This window comes from Nerophis lumbriciformis, linkage group LG39 (assembly GCF_033978685.3).
Source record: "Nerophis lumbriciformis linkage group LG39, RoL_Nlum_v2.1, whole genome shotgun sequence".
In the NCBI taxonomy this organism is placed as follows: domain Eukaryota; kingdom Metazoa; phylum Chordata; class Actinopteri; order Syngnathiformes; family Syngnathidae; genus Nerophis; species Nerophis lumbriciformis.
In genome coordinates, this window is record NC_084586.2 from 11,855,001 (window position 1) to 11,882,284 (window position 27,284).

General features: G+C 41.0%; 1 protein-coding gene across 1 annotated transcript in view; it reads left to right on the top strand.

The window, feature by feature from the left end:
• The window catches only part of ptprea (protein tyrosine phosphatase receptor type Ea), a 161,051-nt gene that overhangs the window by 33,314 nt on the left and 100,453 nt on the right, over nt 1-27,284 (top strand). The gene's annotated exons all lie outside the window — the stretch shown is intronic.

A 27,284-nucleotide genomic window follows, 5' to 3' on the forward strand; every position in this document is an offset into this window, starting at 1 on the left:
GCACTTTGATATCAGTTGCATGACTCACACAAAACTGCACAAAATACAGAAAGACGAATGAAACACATTTTCACAAAAAAATGCTATTCATTAAAAAAAACTTTATTTTTTCCATATACCATATCCATAGGCCCCAAACCTGAAAACTAGGGATGGGCACCGAATTCGGTACTTTAATAGGCACTGACCGAATTCCGTCCGAACTACCAGGTATCGATTCATGTAAAATCCAATCAAACGGTGCCGTATTTCGATACCTTTTGTTGCACGTGACGCCACGTCCGGTTGCAGGCTCTTTACGTCCAAACACCGGCTCACGTAAGCAATCACTCAAGCAGCACTGAGGGCGGACACAGTCAAACTCCCTCTAAGTAATGTTGCAATTAGAGATGTCCGATAATATCGACCTGCCAATAAATGCTTTAAAATGTAATATCGGAAATTATTGGTATCGGTTTCAAAAAGTAAAATTAATGACTTTTTAAAATGCCGCTGTACGGAGCGGTACATATCCGGTAAAACACAGTCTAGTGTACTCTGGACTGAAGCTGTGTGCCTTCATTGTTTTTGTAGCTGTTGTTTTGAGGCGTGTTTAAAAAAAATTAAAAAAATAATGCATTTTGTGAAAGTCAAAGTATAGTATTTCCCATAGTTGTAGTGGGTATCAGGATTATCTCAGGGAGAGCATGTCCCAAATTCCAAGTTGTTTTGAGGCATGTTAAAAAAAAATAATGCACTTTGTGACTTCAATAAATATGGCAGTGCCATGTTGGCATTTTTTTCCATAACTGGAGTTGAAGTTGTTCTGTTATTTTGGAAAACCTTGTTTTTGATTGATTGATTGATTGAAACTTGTATTAGTAGATTGCACAGTACAGTACATATTCCGTGCAATTGACCACTAAATGGTAACACCCGAATAAGTTTTTCAACTTGTTTAAGTCGGGGTCCACGTTAATCAATTCATGGTAAAGTTACATTGTTTAATGTATCCAGCGGGGCATCACAACAAAATTAGGCATAATAATGTGTTAATTCCACGACTGTATATATCGGTATCGGTTGATATCGGAATCAGTAATTAAGAGTTGGACAACATCGGAATATCGGATATCGGCAAAAAAGCCATAATCGGACATCTCTTGTTGCAATTTTCAAAACCAACAAAGCAGGTATGCTTGGTAGAAAACGCTCAAACCTAAAGTAAGTAAAGTAAAATGCGCTAGCTGGATGCTATTTTACATTGGATTTGCTATAGACAGGCTACTATTAGCATTAGTGATTTTACATGGCGATTACAACACATCCAAATTTGGTAATAAAAACTACAACTAAAATGAATGTTGCGATTAAACAGCCGGTGTTTATTAAGCACAATTCTTAGGGAGCCTCATAGCACATTCAACTTCCTGGAAAAAGCTACTTCCTAGTTGGACAACACACCATAGATAGCCTATACAGTACTGCCATATCATGTTTTGAAAGTGCAACTGCATTGCAAATAAAACTTAAATGGTGTATTAAAAACAAGATATAACAACTGTTATCCTAATCAGCTAATCTTTAAAGGTTATATTGAAAAATATGTTTTTTTTGTCAAACAACTGTCATGATCCGTGGTCCGGATCATGTTTTGTGTTTTCTGTTAGTTTTGGACTCCTTTAGTTCCTGTTTGTGCACCGCTGAGTTTGTTTTGGTTGACATGGTTGCTCAATATGTTCACCTGTCTCTGATTAGTGTTCGCCCGCTCACCTGCTACCCGAGCACTAATCAGAGGCATTATTTAAGCCTGCCTTTGTCGGGCTGGAGTCATTGTTTGCTACATGCACCTGTTACGTGAGTTTTGCCTTGTCTCTAGTTGTTTGCTTCATGCCTTGTCTACGTAAGATTTGTTTGTTTCATGCCACAGTTTCGTGAGTATTCCTTGTCCATAGTCTATGCTAAGTGTTAGCTTCTATGTTTCCGACGCTAAGTTTTTGCCTTAGCTTCCCGTGTGTTAGGCACGCTTGCCTTTGTTGTTTACCCATTTTGTAAGTTGGATAATTTATGAGGAATAAATCATATCCTACCTCACGCTTTCGTCCGGAGTCGTCCGTCTGCATTCCTGGGAGAACCTCGACGTGACAACAACATTTCTTAACAAACACAAAAGTACCAAAAATGTGTACTGTTGAGTGATTGATTGATTGGTCCCTGACACAAGGCTGAAGCTTAGAGGTGACAGAGCTTTCGCCGCTGCTGCTCCCAAGCTCTGGAACAACCTACCTCCGAGTGTTAGACAGGTCTCCTCTCTTCCTGTTTTTAAATCTCTCTTAAAAACATACTTTTATTCCATGGCTTTTAACACTGAGTGATATCCATCCTGCTATGGCTCCCCATAATACACCTGCTTTGTGAACCTGTTTTTATGTTTTTATGTTCTATTTATTTTAGTTATTTATTTTTTATCCTGCTCTGTTTGTGTTGTGTTGTGTTTGCTCAGTTCTCGTATTATCTTTTAACCTGCCCATTGTACAGCACTTTGGCTACCCCTGCGGTAAATTGTAAATGTGCTTTATAAATAAAGTTGATTTGATTTGATTTGATTGAGACTTTTATTAGTAGATTGCACAGTACAGTACATATTCCGTACAATTGACCACTAAATGGTAACACCCCAATAAGTTTTTCAACGTGTTTAAGTCGGGGTCCACGTTAATCAATTCATGAGTACAGGTATTGATTCCCAGGTACCAGGAATCGGTACCGTATCGGATCAAATGTGAACAGTACCCATCCCTACTGAAGACCAGTGCATTAGACCAGTGTTTTTCAACCACTGTGCCGTGGCACACACTAGTGTGCCGTGAGATACCATCTGGTGTGCCGTGGGAGATTATCTAATTTCACCTATTTGGGTTAAACATATTTTTTGCAAACCATTAATTAGTCTGCAAATGATGTGTTGTTGTTGAGTGTCGGTGCTGTCTAGAGCTCGGCAGAGTAACCGTGTAATACTCTTCCATATCAGTGAAGGTAAAAAGGTATCTAATGCTTAAACCAAAAATAAACAAAAGGTGAGTGCCCCTAAGAAAAGGCATTAAAGCTTAGGGAAGGCTAAAACGAAACTAAAACTGAACTGGCTGCAAAGTATACAAAAACAGAATGCTGGACGACAGCAAAGACTTACTGTGGAGCAAAGACGGCGTCCACAATGTAAATCCGAACATGACATGACAATCAACAATGTCCCCACAAAGAAGGATAAAAACAACTGAAATATTCTTGATTGCTAAAACAAAGTAGATGCGGGAAATATCGCTCAAAGGAAGACATGAAACTGCTACAGGAAAATACCAAAAAAAAGAGAAAAAGCCACCAAAATAGGAGCGCAAGACAAGAACTAAAACACTACACAGACTCAAACTAAGTCACAGCGTGATGTGACAGGTCGTGACAGTACACCTACTTTGAGACAAGAGCTATATTGATGGTTTTGGTTTAAAATGATATCAAACAATTGCGACAACGACTTTTTACTGTCAACTGAGTTTCGTTTTTTAATGATTTCTGCTGGTGGTGTGCCTCCGGATTTTTTCAATGCAAAAAATGTGCCTTGGCTCAAAAAAGGTTGAAAAACACTGCATTAGACTACTATGCACATTCTGTGTAGTCGTGTTTCTGCTGTACAGGGGTGGAATCTTATTACTGGGTAACATATGTTTCAGCATCTTTGTATTGCAGGGCCTTGACTTCATTAAACGGGTAAATAAATTAACTGTCGGCAATTAAGTGTTTACATGTTGTAATTCAGTCTAAGACTTGTAGAGGTATTTTAAAAAGCCCCATTTAAATTGACGTTTGCCTATGCCTTGGTTTCTTCCCTCGTTATCCTCTTGGAGTCCAGCAAGATTTGCTGGGTGCATCACAGCCAAGCCTGCTCACTTGTTTCCGCGGCGCTAACTGCAGCAACAAAGTCGATGTCTCTTCACGGAGGCGAGCAAAGTTCTTCATGCGACTCGTTGGCAGGCTGCACAAAATCCATCGTTTTTATTCATCCAGTTTATTCAAAGCTTTGTTGTTTGGCAATCAGACGCATGGGAGCAGCAAGGAAGATTCTTGCCTAGTGCTACTGAGCCAAGTGGATGGCTGAGAGATGATTTATGAGTGAAGTGACTTGATAACGCTCAAGTCTTTTGTTGGCATTTTCTCAAACGAGTCCTTGTTATTTTTTTATTATCCATAGGTTATTCGTAGGAATAACCTATGATGTGTTGAGTGGTGGTGAATGGTTGAAGCACCTCGGGATACGAGTTTGTTCTGTGATGCAGCTTGTACCTAGAAAAATGAGGACATTGGAACTAGGGATGTCCCGATCCAGGTTTTTTGCACTTCCGATCCGATACCGATATTGTTTTTGCATTTCCGATCCGATACCGATACTGACTGATACCGATACTGACCGATACTGGCCTATCCGAGCATGTATTAAAGTTTAAAGTTATTTAGCCTACTTAGTTGTCAGAATCATGTTGAAAAGGGTTTTAGTACTCTTGATAACAACTAGCCAGCTGAATTAGGGGAGTTTGAATAATACACAATGGTTGGTAACAAGAAACTGACCTGTTTATTCAAGGATAAACACAAAATAGACAAAATTATACATGACAAACAGAAATGGCATCATTGAACTAGGGCTGGGCGATATGGCCTTTTTTTAATATTGCGATATTTTAAGGCCATATTGCGATACACAATATATATCTCGATATTTTGCCTTAGCCTTGAATGAACACCTGATGCATATAATCACAGCAGTATGATGATTCTATGTGTTTTGATTGATTGATTGAGACTTTTATTAGTAGGTTGCACAGTGAAGTACATATTCCGTACAATTGACCACTAAATGGTAACACCCCAATAAGTTTTTCAACTTGTTTAAGTCGGGGTCCACTTAAATTGATTCATGATACAGATATATACTATCAGATATATACTATCATCATAATACAGTCATCACACAAGATAATCACATTGAATTATTTACATTATTTATAATCCAGGGTGTGGAGGGGGGCGCCGGATGTAAGTGTCAAAAAGACAGCCAAAAGAGTTTGATATGAGAATAAATCTAAAGTTAAAATATAGGGTAGAAATGCACCCATTTGCAGGAAATGTAGTCTTGATTTTCAAAATTTTCTTTCAAGGCTTGCATGTCTACATTAAAACATTCTTCTTCATACTGCATTAATATATGCTACTTTTAAACTTCCATGCAGAGAAGGAAATCACAACTAAAAAAAATCACAAATTTTTTCATACGGTGTTGATGTGGAAATTTTTGCCTCAGCATTTTGATGGTGTGGGCGTGTGGCACCGAATGGAGATAAGCGTCTCGACAGACGTCACAATATTTGAACAATGATGACGAAAACTGTTTTCTCTGTCGTGTCGGTGTGTTGAAAATTGTTATGCTCTTATTTTTTTATTAGATTTTGTGCGTGGCATAGATTTGCTATGCGCAGAGGACGCTTAAACAGTGCGCAATTGCACAGGCGCGCACGGCTGCGCTAGCATCTCAGCTAACGTTAGCCATGCTGCTACCTCTCTGCTCGGGGAGGACGTATACGTATGTGACGTATGACGTGACAGTATGTGACGTGTGTCGTGACAGTATGTGACGTGTGTAAGAAGGTGCGCTTGCTGTCTGTGAGAGGGAGACACAGGAAAGAGTGAGAAGAGCCTGTCGTGTAATGCCAGCAGCTAAAAGCAACTGCGTGAGAATCCACAGACCTGTGGATGTGTTGAAGGTGTGCTGGAAAATGCGGAACGGAAATTACGGAGCAGCAGAAAAGTGGAATGTATTATTTAAATCGGTGCGTTGGAAAACACGGACCGGAGTTTTTTTTTTTAAACTGTATCTGGATCGGCATTTTCCCATGCCTTGCCGATACGCAATTTTTGGCAAATATCGGCAGCCGATCCGATCCAAATATCGGATCGGGACATCCCTAATTGGAACCTCAAATACTCCAATGTACGAGTATTTTGTAACACGGGCTGTCTCCCGGCTAATTGTTATGCTTTAAGTTGCGAGCGGAAATTTAGTTAGGAGTTTCCCCGCCGCCAGTTGGTGTAGCACAGGGGTCGGGAACCTTTTTGGCTGAGAGAGCCATGAAAGCCAAATATTTTAAAATGTATTTCCGTGAGAGCCGTATAATATTTTTTAACAATGAATACAACTAAATGCGTGCATTTTTAAGTAAGACCAACATTTTTAGAGTATAATAAGTCTCTTATCTTACCATTAAATGGGGAACATTATCACAATTTCAGAAGGGTTAAAACCATTAAAAATCAGTTCCCAGTGGCTTATTTTATTTTTCGAAGTTTTTTTCAAAATTTTACCCATCACGCAATATCCCTAAAAAAAGCTTCAAAGTGCCTGATTTTAACCATCGTTATATACACCCGTCCATTTTCCTGTGACGTCACATAGTGATGCCGATACAAACAAACATAGCTGATAGAACAGCAAGTTTATAGCGACATTAGCTCGGATTCAGACTCGGATTTCAGCGGCTTAAGCGATTCAACAGATTACGCATGTATTGAAACGGATGGTTGTAGTGTGGAGGCAGGTAGCGAAAACGAAATTGAAGAAGAAACTGAAGCTATTGAGCCATACCGGTTTGAACCGTATGCAAGCGAAACCGACGAAAACGACACGACAGCCAGCGACACGCGAGGAAGAATTTGGCGATCGCCTTCTAACCAATGATTGGTATGTGTTTGTTTGGCATTAAAGGAAACTAACAACTATGAACTAGGTTTACAGCATATGAAATACATTTGGCAACAACATGCACTTTGAGAGTGCAGACAGCCCATTTCAGGCGCACTAAGAACATATATTTTTCCACGATTTCAGCACTCAGGTTAACCATACCTAAATAGACACAAAATACTGCATTACACAAGACTACCCGAATGTACTCGAATGATTGAAAAAATAAATGTTTTTAAGCTAAATTATTGGTAAACACAGTTTATGTATAATAATTTACATAAAACCGCGAGTAATGAATAAAGTTTTCATCAATTAATATATTCTATAGACATACCCTCATCCGCTCTCTTTTCCTGAAAGCTGATCTGTCCAGTTTTGGAGTTGATGTCAGCAGGCCAGGGAAGCTAGGGTCTTTATCGTTGGAAATGCATCTGCTTTGAGTGTCGCAGGATATCCACACATTCTTGCCATCTCTGTCGTAGCATAGCTTTCGTCGGTAAAGTGTGCGGAACAAACGATTGACCATTTCGTCGGCTTTCCCCACACCCTCGTATTTTGAACAAATTTCGTCCAATTTCTTGCCACTTTCGCATCTTTGGGCCACTGGTGCAACTTGAATCCGTCCCTGTTCGTATTGTTACACCCTCCGACAACACACCAACGAAAGTGAGACAATGGCGGATTGCTTCCCGATGTGACGTCACGTTGTGTCGTCATTGCTCCGAGAGCGAATATTATAAAGGCGTTTAATTCGCCAAAATTCACCCATTTAGAGTTCGGAAATCGGTTAAAAAAATATATGGTCTTTTTTCTGCAACATCAAGGTATATATGGACGCTTACATAGGTCTGGTGATAATGTTCCCCTTTAATGCGACTTCTGGTGCTGCATGGTTTTTCTGATGGCTTTGTAGTCTGGTTGATACGTGGTTATTTTTAACACTGTGATTACCAGCGGAATTATTCATTACTTATCGTGTCAAGCAGTGTCAGCTAAGATTGATCTGAGAGCCAGATGCAGTCATCAAAAGAGCCGCATCTGGCTCTAGAGCCATAGGTTCCCTACCCCTGGTGTAGCAAATGCCATAGGGCAGTGTTTTTCAACCACTGTGCCGTGGCACACTAATGTGCCGTGAGATACCGCCTGGTGTGTCGTGGGAGATTATCTAATTTCACCTATTTGGGTTGAATATATTTTTTGCAAACCAGTAATTATAGTCTGCAAATTGTTTGTTGTTGTTGAGTGTCTGTACTGTCTAGAACTCGGCAGAGTAACCGTGTAATACTCTTCCATATCAGTAGGTTGCAGCCGGTAGCTAATTGCTTTGTAGATGTCGGAAACAGTGGGAGGCAGTGTGCAGGTAAAAAGGTAACTAATGCTTAAAGGCCTACTGAAATGAATTTTTTTTATTCAAACGGGGATAGCAGATCCATTCTATGTGTCATACTTGATCATTTCGCGATATTGCCATATTTTTGCTGAAAGGATTTAGTATAGAACGACGACGATAAAGTTCGCAACTTTTGGTCGCTGATAAAAAAAAGCCTTGCCTGTACCGGAAGTAGCGTGACGTCACAAGTTGAAAGTCTCCTCACATTTCCCCATTGTTTACACCAGCAGCGAGCGCGATTCGGACCGAGAAAGCGACGATGACCCATTAATTTGAGCCAGGACGAAAGATTCGTGGAGGAGGAACATTAGAGTGCAGTGCAGGACGCATCTTTTTTCGCTCTGACCGTAACTTAGGTACAAGGGCTCACTGGATTCCACACTCTCTCCTTTTTCTATTGTGGATCACGGATTTGTATTTTAAACCACCTCGGATACTATATCCTCTTGAAAATGAGAGTCGAGAACGCGAAATGGACATTCACAGTGACTTTTATCTCCACGACAATACATCGGTGAAGCACTTTCGCTACGGAGCTAACGTGATAGCATCGGGCTTAACTGCAGATAGAAACAAAAGAAATAAACCCCTGACTGGAAGGATAGACAGAAAATCAACAATACTATTAAACCATGGACCTGTAACTACACGGTTAATGCTTTCCAGCCTGGCGAAGCTTAACAATGCTGTTGCTAACGACGCCATTGAATCTAACTTAGCTACGGACCTCGACAGAGCTATGATAAAAACATTAGCTCTCCACCTACGCCAACCCTCATCTGCTCATCAACACCGAAGCTCACCTGCGTTCCAGCGATCGGACGGAGCGACGAAGGACTTCACCCGATCATCGATGCGGTCGGCGGCTAGCGTCGGATCGCGCGTCTGCTATCCAAGTCAAAGTCCTCCTGGTTGTGTTGCTGTAGCCAGACGCTAATACACCGATCGCATCTACAGCTTTCTTCTTTGCAGTCTCCATTGTTCATTAAACAAATTGCAAAAGATTCACCAACACAGATGTTCAGAATACTGTGGAATTTTGCGATGAAAACTGAGCTTTTTGTATCGGATACAATGGCGTCCCAATACTTCCGTTTCAACCATCGACGTCACGCGCATACGTCATCAAACCTAGACGTTTTCAACCGGAAGTTTCGCAGGAAATTTAAAATTCTACTTTATAAGTTAACCCGGCCGTATTATCATGTGTTGCAATGTTAAGATTTCATCATTGATATATATATATGAGATCGACAGGCGGATCGGTGCGGCGTCTTCAGTAATGCGGACGCTGTATCGATCCGTTGTGTGAAGAAGGAGCTGAGCCGGAAGGCAAAGCTCTCAATTTACCGGTCGATCTACGTTCCCATCCTCACCTATGGTCACGAGCTTTGGGTTATGACCGAAAGGACAAGATCACGGGTACAAGCGGCCGAAATGAGTTTCCTCCGCCGGGTGGCGGGGCTCTCCCTTAGAGATAGGGTGAGAAGCTCTGTCATCCGGGGGGAGCTCAAAGTAAAGCCGCTGCTCCTCCACATCGAGAGGAGCCAGATAAGGTGGTTCGGGCATCTGGTCAGGATGCCACCCGAGCGCCTCCCTAGGGAGGTGTTTAGGGCACGTCCGACCGGTAGGAGGCCACGGGGAAGACCCAGGACACGTTGGGAAGACTATGTCTCCCGGCTGGCCTGGGAACGCCTCGGGATCCCCCGGGAGGAGCTGGACGAAGTGGCTGGGGAGAGGGAAGTCTGGGCTTCCCTGCTTAGGCTGCTGCCCCGCGACCCGACCTCGGATAAGCGGAAGAAGATGGATGGATGGATATATAAACTATCAGACTGCGTGGTCGGTAGTAGTGGGTTTCAGTAGGCCTTTAAACCAAAAATAAACAAAAGGTGAATGCCCCTAAGAAAAAGCATTGAAGCTTAGGGAAGGCTATGCAGAACGAAGCTAAAACTGAATTGGCTGCAAAGTATACAAAAAAAGAATGCTGGACGACAGCAAAGACTTGTGGAGCAAAGACGGCGTCCCCAATGTACATCCGAACATGACATGACAATCAACAATGTCCCCAGAAAGAAGGATAAAAACAACTGAAATATTCTTGATTGCTAAAACGAAGTAGATGCGGGAAATATCGCTCAAAGGACGACATGAAACTGCTACAGGAAAATACCAAAAAAAGAGAAAAAGCCACTGGCGTCTTCGACTCATTCTGCTTCACTGTAATGTGATACGCTAGAACTGCTTCACCAAGTCAACTGCACACTCGGTCATGATTTTGATAATTTATTTATTTTGATTCAATGAATATCATCCACGTCTCCTAAGCATTGTCCTTCACGCTCACTTTCTTTCTAAATAAAGTTATGTCAAGCTCTAGCTATAAGGTGAATAATTAGTGGCAGGATAGCTTGTATCCAGAGAAACTCATTTAAGTTACCAATGTACTTAAATGTCCTTTACGAAGACAAATAAGCCGACAACCCCAGAAAGCGACGGCATTAATTTAACATTTAAAAAAGAGAATAGACTCAAAAATACTAAAGGCACAGGATGCAAAGTTTTATGCAACTTCCCGAAGTACAAAACCAACGTTGCATCATTCCCAATGGTGAGAGGCAGCATCACCGCAACAACTCATGATAAATAGTGCGCAAAGCCAGACAAATAAATCACCATCAACACGCAAATAAATCCCCTCACGCGCTGGGATCTATCACCGCAGTGAGCGTCACCTCGAATCAGCAGCGTCAGGCTTGTATGAAAGGAAAATCAATGGTGTTCAGTCATCCGTCAGCTGCCACCGCGGACAGCGCGCTTGCCGAATGGCCAATTTCCCGACGTGAGTCTGGGACGGAACGCGCCCCCAAAGTGTGAAAACTATGCTTTGTTTTAAGGAATTATTGTTAGTGTCAAGTGCGTGAAAACTCCATCACCGTCCAGTCATGGCTCAGACTGTGTGTAGTATTCATGGTCTATTTACATGGCAGCTTCCTGGAAAGAGGTTAAGGGGCCGGGGGGTGGGGGGGATGTGTCAGATGGCTAGATTACAGTATTTACTTGAGTGCACAGGCCTGAAGATCTGCTTAAGTGATGCCTTTGAGGAGGAAGGCACAAAGACGATTTGAGATCCTTATTCAAGGTGTGGCTGCTGTACTGTTAGCGTTATGTTTTTCTGTCATTTCTCCGAGGCAGGCCTGACCGACTTCGTACTATGTGCTTCCAAACATTCCTTTAGGCACGTGTGTATTCACTGGGATGAAGTGTGCCTGAAGTAAATAAATCCTTTGGGCAGGTTCTGACATGTTTTGAGATGTATAAAAAAATAAAACTAGAAGTGTGTCCTCTCTTAGAGCGACTTTAGCTTTGACTTGTGTGGTGTTCGGGTCTGTGGCCGATTAATTAATTTTTCAAACTGAGACTCACTGACTTTGGCTCATTTTGTGTGAAGAACATTGTTGCGTTGTGACCAGTTGTTCCTCCCAGGGAATTCAAGTCACTGGCCACTCCCAAGCTCTTTTATGACACTTATGGCTGAGTAGAAGAACCACCAGAGACAGAATAGGTATTTTGTAATTTTATCCCCAAAACTTTGGAAATATAATGAGACCAGTCCAGCATATAACATTCAATCGCGCAGCTAAAATGGTCTGATCTAAAATATGGAAACCTTCTCTTCTATAAAGTCTCTCTCCCTCCCACCCTCGTTGTCTTGTCTTTCCAGCCCAAACACATGCCCATTGTTCTCCGCATCTGGACACAAGAACAGATAAGGAGAAGGAGTATCTCTCCTTCTTACATTCCATAGTCAAGGTTAGCACACAGTATTTGCAGACAACCAAAAGACCATAATTGGAAGAAAAACACTGGCTGTTTTGTAATATGATTATGAAAATAAAGAAGTAACACTTAAATACGTATATATGTAAATATCTGCCTCCGACAACATATATCAGAATACATTTTTAATGACCACACACCATAAACCCCCCCGACACATTTCTATTACATATAAGATGTCCAGGTCCACTGGACCCGGGGCTAATAGAAGTGTGGAAATTGATGTTCTGTGTAACACACACACACACACACACACACACACACACACACACACACACACACACACACACACACACACACACACACACACACACACACGGCAGGCCTAGACAGGAGGAGGACAGAGTGTAGGTACACAGAACATCAGAGGGTCAAATGTGCGAGAAAATGAGAGCAGACAGTGTTGACAAACAATGTTGCAACCTTTTGTGGGAACCGCAGGTGCTGAAACACAAAAGAAGAATTCCTGTGGGATGCAGAAACTGGCAGATCAATTTTCCGTGCAACGTTCATATTGTTGTTACTCAGCCAGCGTTTGTGGGTGTGATGGACCCGTTGCATTTTGTGGCTTTTAATGCCTCACAATCAAACACTTTTATGTTAAAATACTGAACAGATGTTTATTGGGATAAGGTAAACATCTGTTCAGTATTTTAACATAAAAGTGTTTGATTGTGAGGCATTAAAAGCCACAAAATGCAACGGGTCCATCAGACTATTACACAAGGGTTAATTAGATGACATTTCATTAAAGTTATTTTACTTTACAAGAAACAAAAGTTTGAATTTGGGTTTAGTGTAAAGGCTGATAAGAGCGCTGCAAATGACTAATAGCTATGTTGGACAGCAACAATCGAGAAGCTCATTTCCGTGTGAAACCACATTTATGGCTACAGTGGTCGGGGTGGAACGGTTCACAACTCGGCTCTTACTGTATCATAGTTTTGTGACACAGTTTTGGGCTTAGTTTACATTGTTGTTCTTTTTAACAACCCAGAATACCATATATACCAATGATCCACCATTACCATTTAGCAGTCTTATAAAATAAGACTTATAAATGGCTCCTAAAGCTTTGACCCTTGGATTAGTGTAAACAAAGAACCTAATTGTACTATCTTTATAACCGCAATAAATACCATCTTAAAATCATGAAAGCACAGGGTGTCTCAGCACTGGAGTTTTCTTTGTTTGAATCAAAACTAAAACATAGGAATATTATGAATGTTTGCCCTGTCTGAGTTTTTAAATATCATCCATCCATCCATTTTCTACCGCTTATTCCCTTTGGGGTCGCGGGGGGTGCTGGAGCCTATCTCAGCTACAATCGGGCGGAAGGCGGTGTACACCCTGGACAAGTCGCCATCTCATCACAGGGCCAACACCGATAGACAGACAACATTCACACACTAGGGCCAATTTTAGTGTCGCCAATCAACCAATTTGTATTAATTTATTTATGTATTTATTTGACTGGGACAGTACAATTAAACATTGCTACCCACAGGTAACCGATGTCAAAGTACATAGGACTTCTAGCCACAGGCTAATTTTTGACCCTCGTGCCTGGTTAGGCTTTAAAAAAAAAAAAAAGTTGTGAAAAGTGTAAAACACATACAAAAGAATTAAGACAAGTACAAAAATAAAAACACATTAAAAATAATTGGCCCCATTTGTCCATACATGTGTTGTTCTTTTTAACAACCCAGAATACCATATATACCAATGATCCACCATTACCATTTATCAGTCTTATAAAACGTAATTGTACTATCTTTATAACCACATTAAATACCATCAAAAACCATGAAAGCACAGGGTGTTTCAGCACTGGAGTTTTCTTTGTTCAAATCAAAACAAAAACAATGTAAAACATAGGGATATTAGAAATGTGTGCCCTGTCTTGAGTTTTCACATTTTTACTGACAGAAGTAGCAGAAGAAAGTCATAATAAATCAGAAATAACAAGTTGTAGCTGTGTACTGGCCTTGGGTGATATGGCTGAAACTGTATCATGATATAAATGTCATTGATAATTATTTTTATAATTATTATATTTGTATCAAAATAAACACCAGGAGACAAATATTTTCAATGTAAACATTTTTATTTCAAATGTAAACTTCCTCCGGTTATAATCCCCTCACCTATCAAGGCCGAAAGGTAAGGAAATGTCAACACAACCATGGAAAACAATCAATGTAAAATCACATTGAACACTTATCACAGTGCTTCTCAAATATTTGCTGTTATGCCCCCTCCCCCTAGGAAGAGGAAAATATTGTGCCCCCCGCCCTTCACATGCTCCATTGTGACTATAAATAGTGTAATTTGTCCATAAAATTGTTATAAGTATACCTCTGCATAACATTGTGAGTTTATTAACATTAAAGGAAACAACCGGTCTTTCCTCGTCTCCCACCGTGGTTACAGTGAAGCCAAGTGCTACATAGTACGTTTCATCATATTCTGGTACGGCAAAAGAAGGAAAACCCCACCGTGATCACGCGCGCCACTATTTGAGAAGGACTGACTCAACAATAACCTCTTAAAATGAAGGTGCAAATTAGGACGATATGGTGGTCCTTTTTAAAAAAAAAAATAAAAAAAAAAACATTTTTAAAATTAAAAATTGGGGCATCTTTTCCCGTTTTATCAACAAATGATTCACTCTCTGCAACACTCATTTTTAGTTTTTCTTCTCAGTACATGCAGAGAATCAACCGCGAGACAATAAGACGGCGTCACCAAACTGGTACTGATACTGTTACCTGATTGGCTGTTAACGTGTCACTCCCACTGATCAGTGATCACTTCCTGCGTTGCTCGGTTACCAGAGAGTGAATGCCTTGCTTCGCAGCTTCCGATTTCTTACGACAAAAAAAAGAAATATATATCGAACGTTTTTATTGAACACATTTTTTTTTAATTGATATCTTTGTATTGCATAGTCCTAGCAGTGTATACTATTGTAATTAGAGATGTTAATACGATAAATGCTTTAAAATGTAATATCGGAAATTATCGGTATCGGTTTCAAAATTATCGGTATCTGTTTCAAAAAGTAAAATGTACGACTTTTTAAAACGCCGCTGTGTACAGGGACGTAGGGAGAAGTACAGAGCGGCAATAAACCTTAAAGGCACTGCCTTTACGTGCCGGCCCAGTCACATAATATCTACGGCTTTTTACACACACAAGTGAATGCCATGCATACTTGGTCAACAGCCATACAGGTGAGGGTGGCCATATAAACAACTTTTAACACTGTTAAAAATATGCGCCACACTGTGAACCCACACCAAACAAGAATGACAAACACATTTCGGGAGACCATCCGCACCGTAACACAACATAAACACAACAGAACAAATACCCAGAACCCCTTGCAGCACTAACTCTTCCGGGACGCTACAATATACACTTCCCGCTTTTTCATAAACCGTTCTTCAGACTGGTACCTTGGTTTCTGTATGATTTGGTTATTGGTGAAACATGTTACCAAAAGTTTTTGTTGGATTTTGTATGCTGTCTCGGTTATTAAATTAAATTATACCATTTATACCAGGGGTGGCCACACTTTTTCTGCAGGCGAGCTACTTTTTAATTGACCAAGCGGAGGAGATCTACCTCATTCATATATAGAATTTATATTTATTTATTTATGAAAGAGACGTTTTTGTTAACAAGTTAAAGGTGTTTAATAATAATAAATAAATGGTAAATTATAAATAATTTAATAATAATACAAGCATGTTTAACACATATATAGAATATATGTTGGTGTATTACCTGATTCTGATGACTTGCATTGATTGGAATCAGACAGTAGTGATGATAACGTCTGCATTTTCAAATGGATTAGAAAAAAAAATCCTCTTTTCTGTCTAATACCACATGAAAGTGGTTGGTTTTTGGCATCTTATTTGTCCAGCTTCCATACTCCTTTTTATACACTTTGCAAGAAATACATTGGCGGCAAACTCCGTAGCTTGCTAGCTTGTGCGCGCCAGCTTTCTGAGACTCTTATATTGTTAGTGCAGGCAGGATGAAGGAGCGCTTTTATTGTGAAGATATGAACTGTGCAGTCGGTCTTGAGAGTTTTGACGGCAGGTACGGCGCGAGAGTCTCTTGAAATAAAAAGTGTTTTTCGCCTTCCTGTCGGTCATTTTTTCTTGATAATGATCTCGCAGCAGCCAGCGTCATCTCACAAGGCCCTCGGGTGCCGTGAATGTCAATCAAGTGAAGATTGATGATCTCAAATTTTTAGGTCTATTTTTTCAATGCCTGACTGGCGATCGACCGGTAGCTCGCGATCGACGTAACGAACGCCCCTGATTTATACAGTTTCCGAATGATTCAGTCTTTAACTGATCTTTTGGAACAGATAACTAAGGAAAACCGAGGAGTCGTTGTATTCCCCTCCACACGTTAATCTTCCTGCCTCTGTTACAGCTCTAACAGTGCATCTGGAGCCAGACAATTAGCATTTCATCTCAGTGCTCGTCATACCGAACCAGGACAGGCAAAAGCAGTGTAAAAGATGACTAGTGATGCAAAATGAGATTGATGCAGTGCCTAAAGGCATCATGGGTGTTCGGTTATTTGGGATTACATGCAGATGAAGAACATCGTGTATCTTGTACGATATGAGGAAACGGTTTTATTAATATGCTGTTGTCACAGTTACATCACCACAAGCAACAAATTTACTTCAGTTTCTGTGACATGAGTCATAAAAATGTGCCGCTGCGCTTCCAGTGACAGGTAATCTCTGATGTTCAGTTTTGAAATAAAATTGAAGTACCAAACACTCGGATACACACCCATCGTGAATGTTCTAGGTCATAGTTCCCAAATATGCGGTTATAGCGAGCCGTTTCCTCGCCCCCTCCCTAATCTGGCTTAGCGTTCCGCACAGCTGAGCCCGGCCGGGGCCGCTGAGCAGAGCAAAGCAAAGCAAAGGGTGACATCAGTGTTTGTGTAGCCGCACATGACAGGAAGGCGCGACTCCCAAACGTTTCCCCTACTCTTGGTTGCTTTGCTGCGAGAGGCTCGGAGCTAAATATCTTCACATTGAAACACACAGCAAAATCAAGTAGAGACGAGTCTTCTAGCTATGTTGCGGTATCTTTTTAAGCCCCGGGAACCTCACTCCGTCTTTGCAATAAATAGATGAAACTTTGTTTTTAGCTTAACTAAACTTTGCTATCTTTTATTCATTTACCACTGCAGCCCGTTTAGGTAGCAAACAAGTTGTTATAATCCCACATGACATTTTGAACTTTGTTCTTTATTTTCCTTTGTTTGGAATCATTTCCTGTCCCGGTCCTCTCTTTTTGTGTGGCTATTTTTCCTGTTTTGCCTCTGTGTTTTGCAGCACACACATGTTCCTCATTGATATTTAGTTCCACCTGGTCCACTCCTGAGTCACACCAAAGACTATAAAAATCTATTCCATAATTATCGTCTCTTAAGACTGACATAGTTCAATATTTATCACAATGCTTGTCTAACCTATCAAGTCATCCACAGGCTGAATCTCAGGCTCTGTAGCTTGGTTCCTATCTATCGTCCCCAGCATGCCCACAACACTCGTAACTTTGACCTGATATCAGGTAAACATCGTCTACTGGCTTGTACTGCTCGAAGTGTTGTATGCAGGGGACCAAAGATCTGGAACCGCCTTGATGAGAGCCTCAGGATGCTGTATTCATTCTCCAACTTCAAAAAGAAACTGAAATCATACCTATTAACCACCTATCTCTAATGCCTCATGTGGGGTAGACTACTGTTGGGTTGTGCGTGGTTGAATGAATGTATGTATGTATGTGTATGCTTGCTTTTGTGCTCCTATTTTGTGTTTATCATATAGCGTTTTTGTGCTTGCCACCATGTTTCAGCATTCCATGCATGTACTGACCTCTGGACCCCCTGCTAAAAGCTTCTTCTAGCTTATCTGGGGGACCCTTTCACTTACCACCATCCTTAAATGGATATTCACTACTGTTGTAATTGTAATATGGTATTGTGAATAAACTTGAAACTTGAAAATGGGACCCATTACCTCCCTGCTTGGCACTCAGCATCAAGGGTTGAAATTGGGGGTTAAATCACCAAAATGATTCCCGAGCGCGGCCACCGCTGGTGCTCATCGCGGGGGGTGGAACAAGGGGATGGGTCAAATGCAGAGGCTAATTTCACCACATCTAGTGTGTGTGTGAGACTATCAGTGGTACTTTAACCTTTTTCAGTACCAGTAGAAGTTGACTTTATATGCTTAATTGTGTTTCATTGTATCCATTAATATCCATATCCAATTGTAGTTCCAATCCGCGAAGTATGTGAAAATACCGTCTAAACATCACAAAATGCCTCAGTCATTTCGAATATTCCACTCCAAATATCTTCGGCAATTTCCGTAGATTCAAGGTCGGATGACGTCACGATGAGAATGCTTCTGCACTCTGACCATATCAGCAGATCAGTCATACTGAAAATATGCCAAAATTAGAAACAGATGTGCTGTGGATTATTCACAACCCCTATTTAGGAAGTGAACACATACGTATATTTTTCCTTTTTTAATGCATAATAATAATAAAAAAAGGTCTGCTAACAATGGAGTCAATGAAAGCTCTCTATTCCGCCCACAAAACTCTCTAAATAACCATCCAAAACCCGTCAACAATACTCTATATACATATCGTGACCTAAATATTAACTATGTTTTAGCGGTGTTATTATAAGCGCTTACGCAGACAAACAATTTTTAGCGACCCTTTGATGACACGGAGCTAACTATAGCTTTGTCTGCACTGGACTCGAGGAGAGACTCTAATGAAACTGAAGATGGCAGTATTGCAACATATTTGGATGCCAACTGCCGTAAATCTGTAAAGAGCAAGAAGAAGAAGCTTATGCCGCAGCATCGGCTACTGCTGCATCGCGTCTCGACTCGTCAAAGTTATTCTAGATTATAAACCATGCCTCTCATCTGGATGATGGGAGGATTTAGCCATGAATCTATAAGTTATTCATCTGTGACATTCAATACTCGACAACCAAAGACAGTGTATGCAAGCAGCAACTTTTCTTTTTAACTCTATTTGTGGATTTTAAACAGGAAGATATGGACATCCTTTCAGTCGTCGTCGCAGTGAGAGCAGACATTGTACAGTTAGGGGTGTAACGATACGTGTATTTGTATTGAACCGTTTCGGTACGGTTCGGAGGTGTACCAAACGAGTTTCCACACGAACATATTAAGTAGCCGCCTCCGCTTCCTTCTGCCTCTGTCTCTGTCAGTCCTCTACACAGCACCCAGCATTGTCCCACCCACACAACCATCTGATTGGTTACAAACAGAGCGGTAACAGCCAATCAGCAGTGCGTATTTAGAGCGGTAACAGCCAATCAGCAGTGCGTATTCAGAGCGCATGTAGTCAGTGCTTAGCGTTTAGCAGGTAAGCATCAGGCAGCGGACTCTCCCCAAATTATAATAAACACCTCCCAGTCTACTACTAGTAACATCACTATGAGCCTGTTGCCCTTCTAGAAATATAAAAGGCAGTTCAGCTCGCTCTCAGTCCTGGCTTGAGGTGAAGGCTAATTCGCTTTTAGCGTATTTAGTTAGCTCATTTTGCGGTGAGTGTGCGTGTGCGTGTGTGTGTGTCTGTGTTACGGACAGCAAAGCCCTGTCTGTCTGTTATTTCACTTGACCTTTTTCTGTGTTGATTGAGCTGTGTTGAAGCAGCAAAAAAGGACATTATATTAAATGAAGAGTTTCTGTCTCTGATAGTTGATATAATAATGTAACTGCATCATTAAGCCTACATGAACTCCATGGTGTTCAGGGATGAATAGTCTCTCCTATTGCTATTGTACCATTTTTTTCAGCTATAGTTACATTCATCATTAGAAATGCAGCAGCCTAGTTTTGAATGGCAGGGTCCCTGCTATCACATGTTGATAAAAATATAACATTTACATAATAAAAATCATCAACTACAGGCTTCCCAAATGCTGTAATAAATTAAGCATGATGAGTTGACTTGAAACTAGGGCTGGGCGATATATCGATACACGCGATATATCGCGGGTTTGTCTCTGTGCGATATAGAAAATGACTATATCGTGATATCGATTATACGTTCCCACGCAGTTGCTTTTTAGCTGCGGGCATTACACTACAGGCTCTCCTCTTCTTTCCAGTCTTTCCCTCTCACAGACAGACAAGCGCACCTTCTTACACACGTCACATACTGTCACGTCATACGTCACATACGTATACGCCCTCCCCGAGCAGAGGTAGCAGCATGGCTAACGTTAGCTGTGATGCGAGCGGAGTGGTGCGAGCGCGAATACGAGAGAGAGAAGGTGCGAATCTGGTAACAAATGGAGGAATAAGTAATTCCCCCAAAAAACAGCAGGGGGTCCATCGTCTGGCGGTGGTTTGGCTTAAAGTGGGAAGATGTCGAACAGACAACCGTAATTTGTCAAGTGTGGGGCAAAAGCGTTGCTATAAAAAGTAGCATTACTGCTGTAACAAACAGTTCAGCATGTCCCAAGTTACCGGAGTGTGTTCGGTAAGGAGGAGTTTTGTCCCTCCAGAGTTGTTGCCGTAGGGCTGTGACGTAGGGTGTGTGTGGTTGTGGAAGGAGGTGTGTGATGTTGACATTAAAGAAGCGGTGGCTACCGAACCTGCTCTAATGTCTCCCGTTTATTATTTTATTAGATAAGTACACTGTATAGGCGAACCCAGGACACTCGGCTACACTGCTAATATGTAGCATCATTTGAAAAGTCACTCGCTAAACAATGAAGAGTGCTTCCTCCGCACGTCAATATCTCCGTTCGGTGCCACACGTCCACACCATCAAAATGCCGAGGCAAACATTTCCAGATCAACACCGTATGAAAAAAATAGTGATTTTTTTTTTGTTGTGATTTCCTTCTCTGCATGATAGTTTAAAAGTAGCATATATTAATGCAGTATGAAGAATACTTTTTTTAAAGTAGACACATAGAATCATCATACTGCTGTGGTTATATGCATCAAGTGTTCCTTCAAGGCTAAGGCAAAATATCGAGATATATATCATGTATCGCGATATGGCTTTAAAATATCGCGATATTAAAAAAAGGCAATATCGCCCAGCCCTACTTGAAACTGTTTAATGTTGCACTTTTTATATGTAGAAGAAAGGTTTTGTCATTGTATTTAATCTGAGCAATAACTTGAGGCAGTTTAATGTGGATTAACGTGGGCAGAATTATTATAGTGTTCCCAATGTTTAAAGGATAAAGCCATTGTTTACACATTTGGTAAATAAATAACCAAAAAATTTATATTTTGTTGTTTTCTTACTGTACCGAAAATGAACCAAACCGTGACCTCTAAACCGAGGTACGTACTAAACCGAGATTTTTGTGTACCGTTACACCCCTAACAGTTAGTGATCGTTTTATTATGTTTGTGGTTTGTATTTCTTGTTCAGCACTTAGCAATACTGCTACATGATGCTTAGTGTTTCATTAAAGTCGGATCTGTTTAGCAGAGCTTCTAAAACTTAAATAATTGTTGTTGGCTCTCACAAAGTATGCATGATTTGCATTGTTGTTGATGGGGAAGGGATCTGTGGTACCTACCTCTAATCACGTGACTGGCTTGCTCATTATCTCTCAAAATGGCTCGGGAATCTCCGTGAGGTTTCAGGGCTGGTTCATTATACCTTGTGGCTTTGTGCTGTGTGCACCAGCGGTTTGTTTGCTTCCTCAGCTTTTGTGCCTGCACTTTCCCTAGGCCTTTGTGATATGGCCTAAAAATAAAATGTCAGATTTTTTTCACAAAATATTCGATTTATGATTTTTTTCCCATTTTCTTTCTATCTACTTCTTTAAATAAACAATGAATACAAATTACAGAGACAGTTCATAACAAGTTTCACTTTTATTTGACCAAAAACTAGTTGTTTAAACTGCATCTTACTCTTAGCAAAATTAATTTTTTTAGGAGGTGGTTTCTTTTTTAAACAAATATAAATTGGACTTTGAACAAAGTCATTTTACAAAAACTAAACAAATTAAATTTAGCTATTGTTGCTAATTCTGGCATATTTACTGTGAGGCTTTTACTCATATATTGATCAATATGCATTGTTCTAATCAAATTAAAGGTAACACTTTAGTGTGGGGAACATATTCACCATTAATTAGTTGCTTATTAACATGCAAATTAGTATGTTGGCTCTTAATTAGTCATTATTAAGTACTTATGAAATACCTCATTCTGCATGGGCCTTATTATACAACCAGTAACCCATTAACTTAGAGTCTTCCCTCAATAACCTCAGAATTATTGCTTATTATTAACCCTAACTCTAACCCAACTCTTATATGTTCCCCTAGTGTCCAAATAACTCTAAATTAAGTCTTTGTTACTTAGAATATGTTCCCCATACTAAAGTGTTACCAAGTTATTTAATTTAGCGCTTCCAATGGAAGGCAAAACTTCTGTCTTGAATAAAATACTTCTGTAAATAAAAATGTAGCATTGAGAGGTCTCTATAATTTTGATGGGTGGATAAACGCAGACATATTTAGCGACGTGCAAAACAACCGCTTTAGTGATCATTTTCCACCGTGCTCTTTTTTTAAAAACATACATTGTACCTTGTGTAAAAGATTCCACCACAGCAAACTGCTTTTTATCTGGAGTTTATTTGTGTGTTGTTATGTTCTCGTTCGCCTTCTAAAGAGTTGCATTTGCCCCACTCGGCTGGATGTTTCGGTTTCAGATGCTGGAATAAGCGTGCAGTCATTTCTTCCACGCCTGTTTCCGCAAGTCTAAACTACAGACAACACTTTTCCCTTCTTTGGAACAAACGAATTGCATTAGCACTATCCATGTTGTGCTATGTGTGTTTCAATCTCCCTAAGGAAATAAGGGGGAGGGCGGAAGCTACGGTAGCTTCTCGGGGTAAAAAGTGTGCCAAAACCAGAGGAGAAAATATCACGACCAGAATTGTACTCTGAAAACAGGCGCACGATTTCAGAAGCAGTTCTGTATTATGACAAGGGAGGAGTTCCAAAACGGGAGAAACAAAACGGTATCAAAATAGATCTAACCTGACCTCTAAATTTACACGATTATTACCAAACTCAAAACGCTCCAGCTACAGAGTGAAAAAGGTTCTACGAAATAAAACTACCAAATCATCGGCGGTCACTCGAACGAGTATGACGATCCTCCTGGTAGGGGTGTATCCCTTTTATGGAGGATGCCTGTGCGTGACTTTGTTTAACGTGGGGAGACTGGTGCACAGACAGTCACCACACGATCCTTGACAGAATCGGGTCAGGGTCCAGTGGCATGGAGTCCAAGACGACTGGGGACCGTTTTCTGCTGCAGCCTTCTTCCGCCATCGTAGCCGTTGTGGTAGTTCTTAAATCTATCGTCTTCCGCCTGCTCCGCCGTTGAGGTCTTCACCGTATCCCTGGCTACGGGGCAGTCAGGTACTAGGCCTTTGCCAAGGGCCACCTGGGGTAACAGTATTAAAGGGGTTAACCTCCTAGTGCCCCAAGACCCCACAGAGAAGCCTCCACTGCCGGATGCACTTTAACATCACGCCTAGGACGTTACTACCAAACTACCAAATACGACAGAAAGCACTCGGAGGCGATACCATGAAACTAACCTTACCTGAAAAAGTTACAAACCAAAACTCTCCCGAGGATCCATAAGATCACACCAAAACGTGGCTACGGCTATGGACTAGACCGTGGCAAAGAAACGCTGGAGGTACGCACAAGAAGATACGATTGATTGATTGATTGAGACGTTTGTTAGTAGATTGCACAGTACAGTACATATTCCGTACAATTGACCACTAAGTGGTAACACCCGAATAAGTTTTTCAATTTGTTTAAGTCGGCGTACACGTTAATCAATTCATGGTAGAAACACTCTGGCACAGGACAGAAAGAGGACGAGACATTTAAGCATGGGGGAACCAGTCAGGACAAACGATGACACAAGTGATCTGAAACCAGGAGAGATAGCATTTCAACATAAAACAGGAAGTGACAAGACAACCCGAAACGAGACAAAACCCAGACAAGACTTAACCAAGGTGTGACAGAAAAAAAACATAGATTTTTTAAAATGTTTTAAATCGTCTGCACCAAAAAAACTTAAATGTATTGATAAAATCTAGAGATGTCCGATAAATGCTTTAAAATGTAATATTTATCGGAAATTATCGGTATCGGTTTCAAAAAGTAAAATTCATGACTTTTTAAAACGCCGCTGTGTACACGGACGTAGGTAGAAGTACAGAGCGCCGATAAACCTTAAAGGCACTGCCTTTGCGTGCCGGCCCAATCACATAATATCTACGGCTTTACACACACACACAAGTGAATGCAAGACATACTTGGTCAACAGCCATTCAGGTCACACTGAGGGTGGTCGTATAAACAACTTTAACACTGTTACAAATACGCGCCACACTGTGAACCCACACCAAACAAGAATGACAAACACATTTCGGGAGAACATCCGCACCGTAACACAACATAAACACAACAGAACAAATACCCAGAACCCCTTGCAGCACTAACTCTTCCGGTATGCTACAATATACCCCCCCCCCCCCAACACACACACACACCTCAACCCAACCCGCCCACCTCAACATCCTCATGCTAATGCGCTTTGTGACTTCAATAATAAATATGGCAGTGCCATGTTGGCATTTTTTTTCCTTAACTTGAGTTGATTTATTTTGGAAAACCTTGTTACATTGTTTAATGCAGTGTTTCTCAAATGGGGGTACGCGTACCCCTGGGGGTACTTGAAGGTATGCCAAGGGGTACGTGAGATTTTTTTTAAATATTCTAAAATTAGCAACAATTCAAAAATCCTTTATAAATATATTTATTGAATAATACTTCAACAAAATAAATGTTTAGAATTAAGTTCATGAATCCAGATGGATCTCTATTACAATCCCCAAAGAGGGCACTTTAAGTTGAAATCTTTATTTATAATTGAATCACTTGTTTATTTTTCAACAAGTTTTTAGTTATTTTTATATCTTTTTTTCCAAATAGTTCAAGAAAGACCACTACAAATGAGCAATATTTTGCACTGTTATACAATTTAATAAATCAGAAACTGATGACATATAGTGCTGTATTTTACTTCTGTATCTCTTTTTTTCAACCAAAAATGCTTTCCTCTGATTAGGGGGTACTTGAATTAAAAAAATGTTCACAGGGGGTACATCACTGAAAAAAGGTTGAGAACCACTGGTTTAATGCATCCAGCGGGGCATCACAACAAAATTAGGCATAATAATGTGTTAATCCCACGACTGTATATATCAGTATCAGTTGATATTGGAATCGGTAATTAAGAGTTGGACAATATCGGATATCGGCAAAAAAGCCATTATCGGACATCTCTAATAAAATCTAATTGAAAGGACGAGTGTTTGCACGTCGCCTGCCATCTCTGCATCATAGGGTCACGCTGCCAGTGACGCATGTTGTCCGAATGAGCCGCACCCGTAGCCGGTTGCTGCAAAGTCGTAAATTCCATTCCAATTAATTGCTTCAACCACAGCTCAACAGTAGTTTTCAGAAGTAAACAAGTCATGCCCCATCTAGCTAATTTTATACAAGTAGTGTAGCTGCAAACAGTTTGTACACTCACACACACACGGGATGTGATCCAAGCTGTTTCTCTTCCTGCTTCTGAGTCAGCTTCAACAAAGGCGAGAGGCGAGGAATTCCCCCAGACGAGCAACCAGGGTGACAGTGGCCTGCAAGTCCCTTCCCAGCTATAGCCCATCTGACCTTTCCGGGGCATAAAGTGCATCCATTGTTTATCTCCCAGCTCTCTCCTTTTGATGTTATGTGAGATACAGCCTCTCTCTCTATCACGCATATGCGAAGAAACCCAAGCAGACAGACACAAAGATATCCTGAGAAGTCCACAAGGGCTTTTTCTAAGTTCAATGTGTGGGTGTACATACTTCTTACATGACCATGAATGCCCGTCTGTCTGCATGCCTCGGAACTCGCTTCAGTCCTTTTTGTCCCAGAATAGCAGAATATCAATTAAGCAGATGCAGCCGGAGCGAGTGTAGGGATTCCTGCTTGCGCTGATCTTTCTTCCCCAGCGTCTGGGAGAAGCCTCGGGGAAGGATGCGGAGGAGGAGGACGGGGGAGACTGAAAGAGACACTCCAGAGGTGAGGGGGGTGGGGGTGTTAGAACGCCACGTGTGGGCCTTTTGTTGACGGTGTGTGTGATTGACGCGGCACCCAAACACTCCCGATTCCTGGAAAGCTGAATACAGTACTTCAGGGTACCAGTTTCTTGTATTTGTTTCGCAGCTCTTTCTTTGAAAAAATTTGTACTGCGAATTGAAATCCATTTAATTTGTGCTTGGCTCCACCAAAACACGTGTAAAATACCTTTTGAAAAAGAAGGGGAGGGGGGGGGGGCACAGGTCCGGTGGCCATGGATGAAGTGCTGGCTGTCCAGAGTCAGGAACCCGGGGTGGACCGCTCGCCTGTGCATCAGTTGGGGACATCTCTGCGTTGCTGACCTGTCTCCACTCGGGATGGTCTCCTGCTGGCCCCACTATGGACTGGACTCTCACTATTATGTTAGATCCACTATGGACTGAACTCTCACTATTATGTTAGATCCACTATGGACTGGACTCTTACTATTATGTTAGATCCACTATGGACTGAACTCTCACTATTATGTTGGATCCACTATGGACTGGACTCTTACTATTATGTTAGATCCACTATGGACTGAACTTTCACTATTATGTTAGATCCACTATGGACTGGACTCTCACTATTATGTTAGATCCACTATGGACTGGACTCTTACTATTATGTTAGATCCACTATGGACTGGACTCTCACTATTATGTTCGATCCACTATGGACTGGACTCTCACTATTATGTTAGATCCACTATGGACTGGACTCTTACTATTATGTTAGATCCACTATGGACTGGACTCTCACTATTATGTTGTATCCACTATTGACTGGACTCTCACTATTATGTTAGATCCACTATGGACTGGACTCACACTATTATGTTAGATCCACTATGGACTGGACTCTCACTATTATGTTAGATCCACTATGGACTGGACTCTCACAATATTATGCTAGACCCACTCGACGTCCATTCAATCAATCAATCAATCAATGTTTATTTATACAGCCCTAAATCACAAGTGTCTCAAA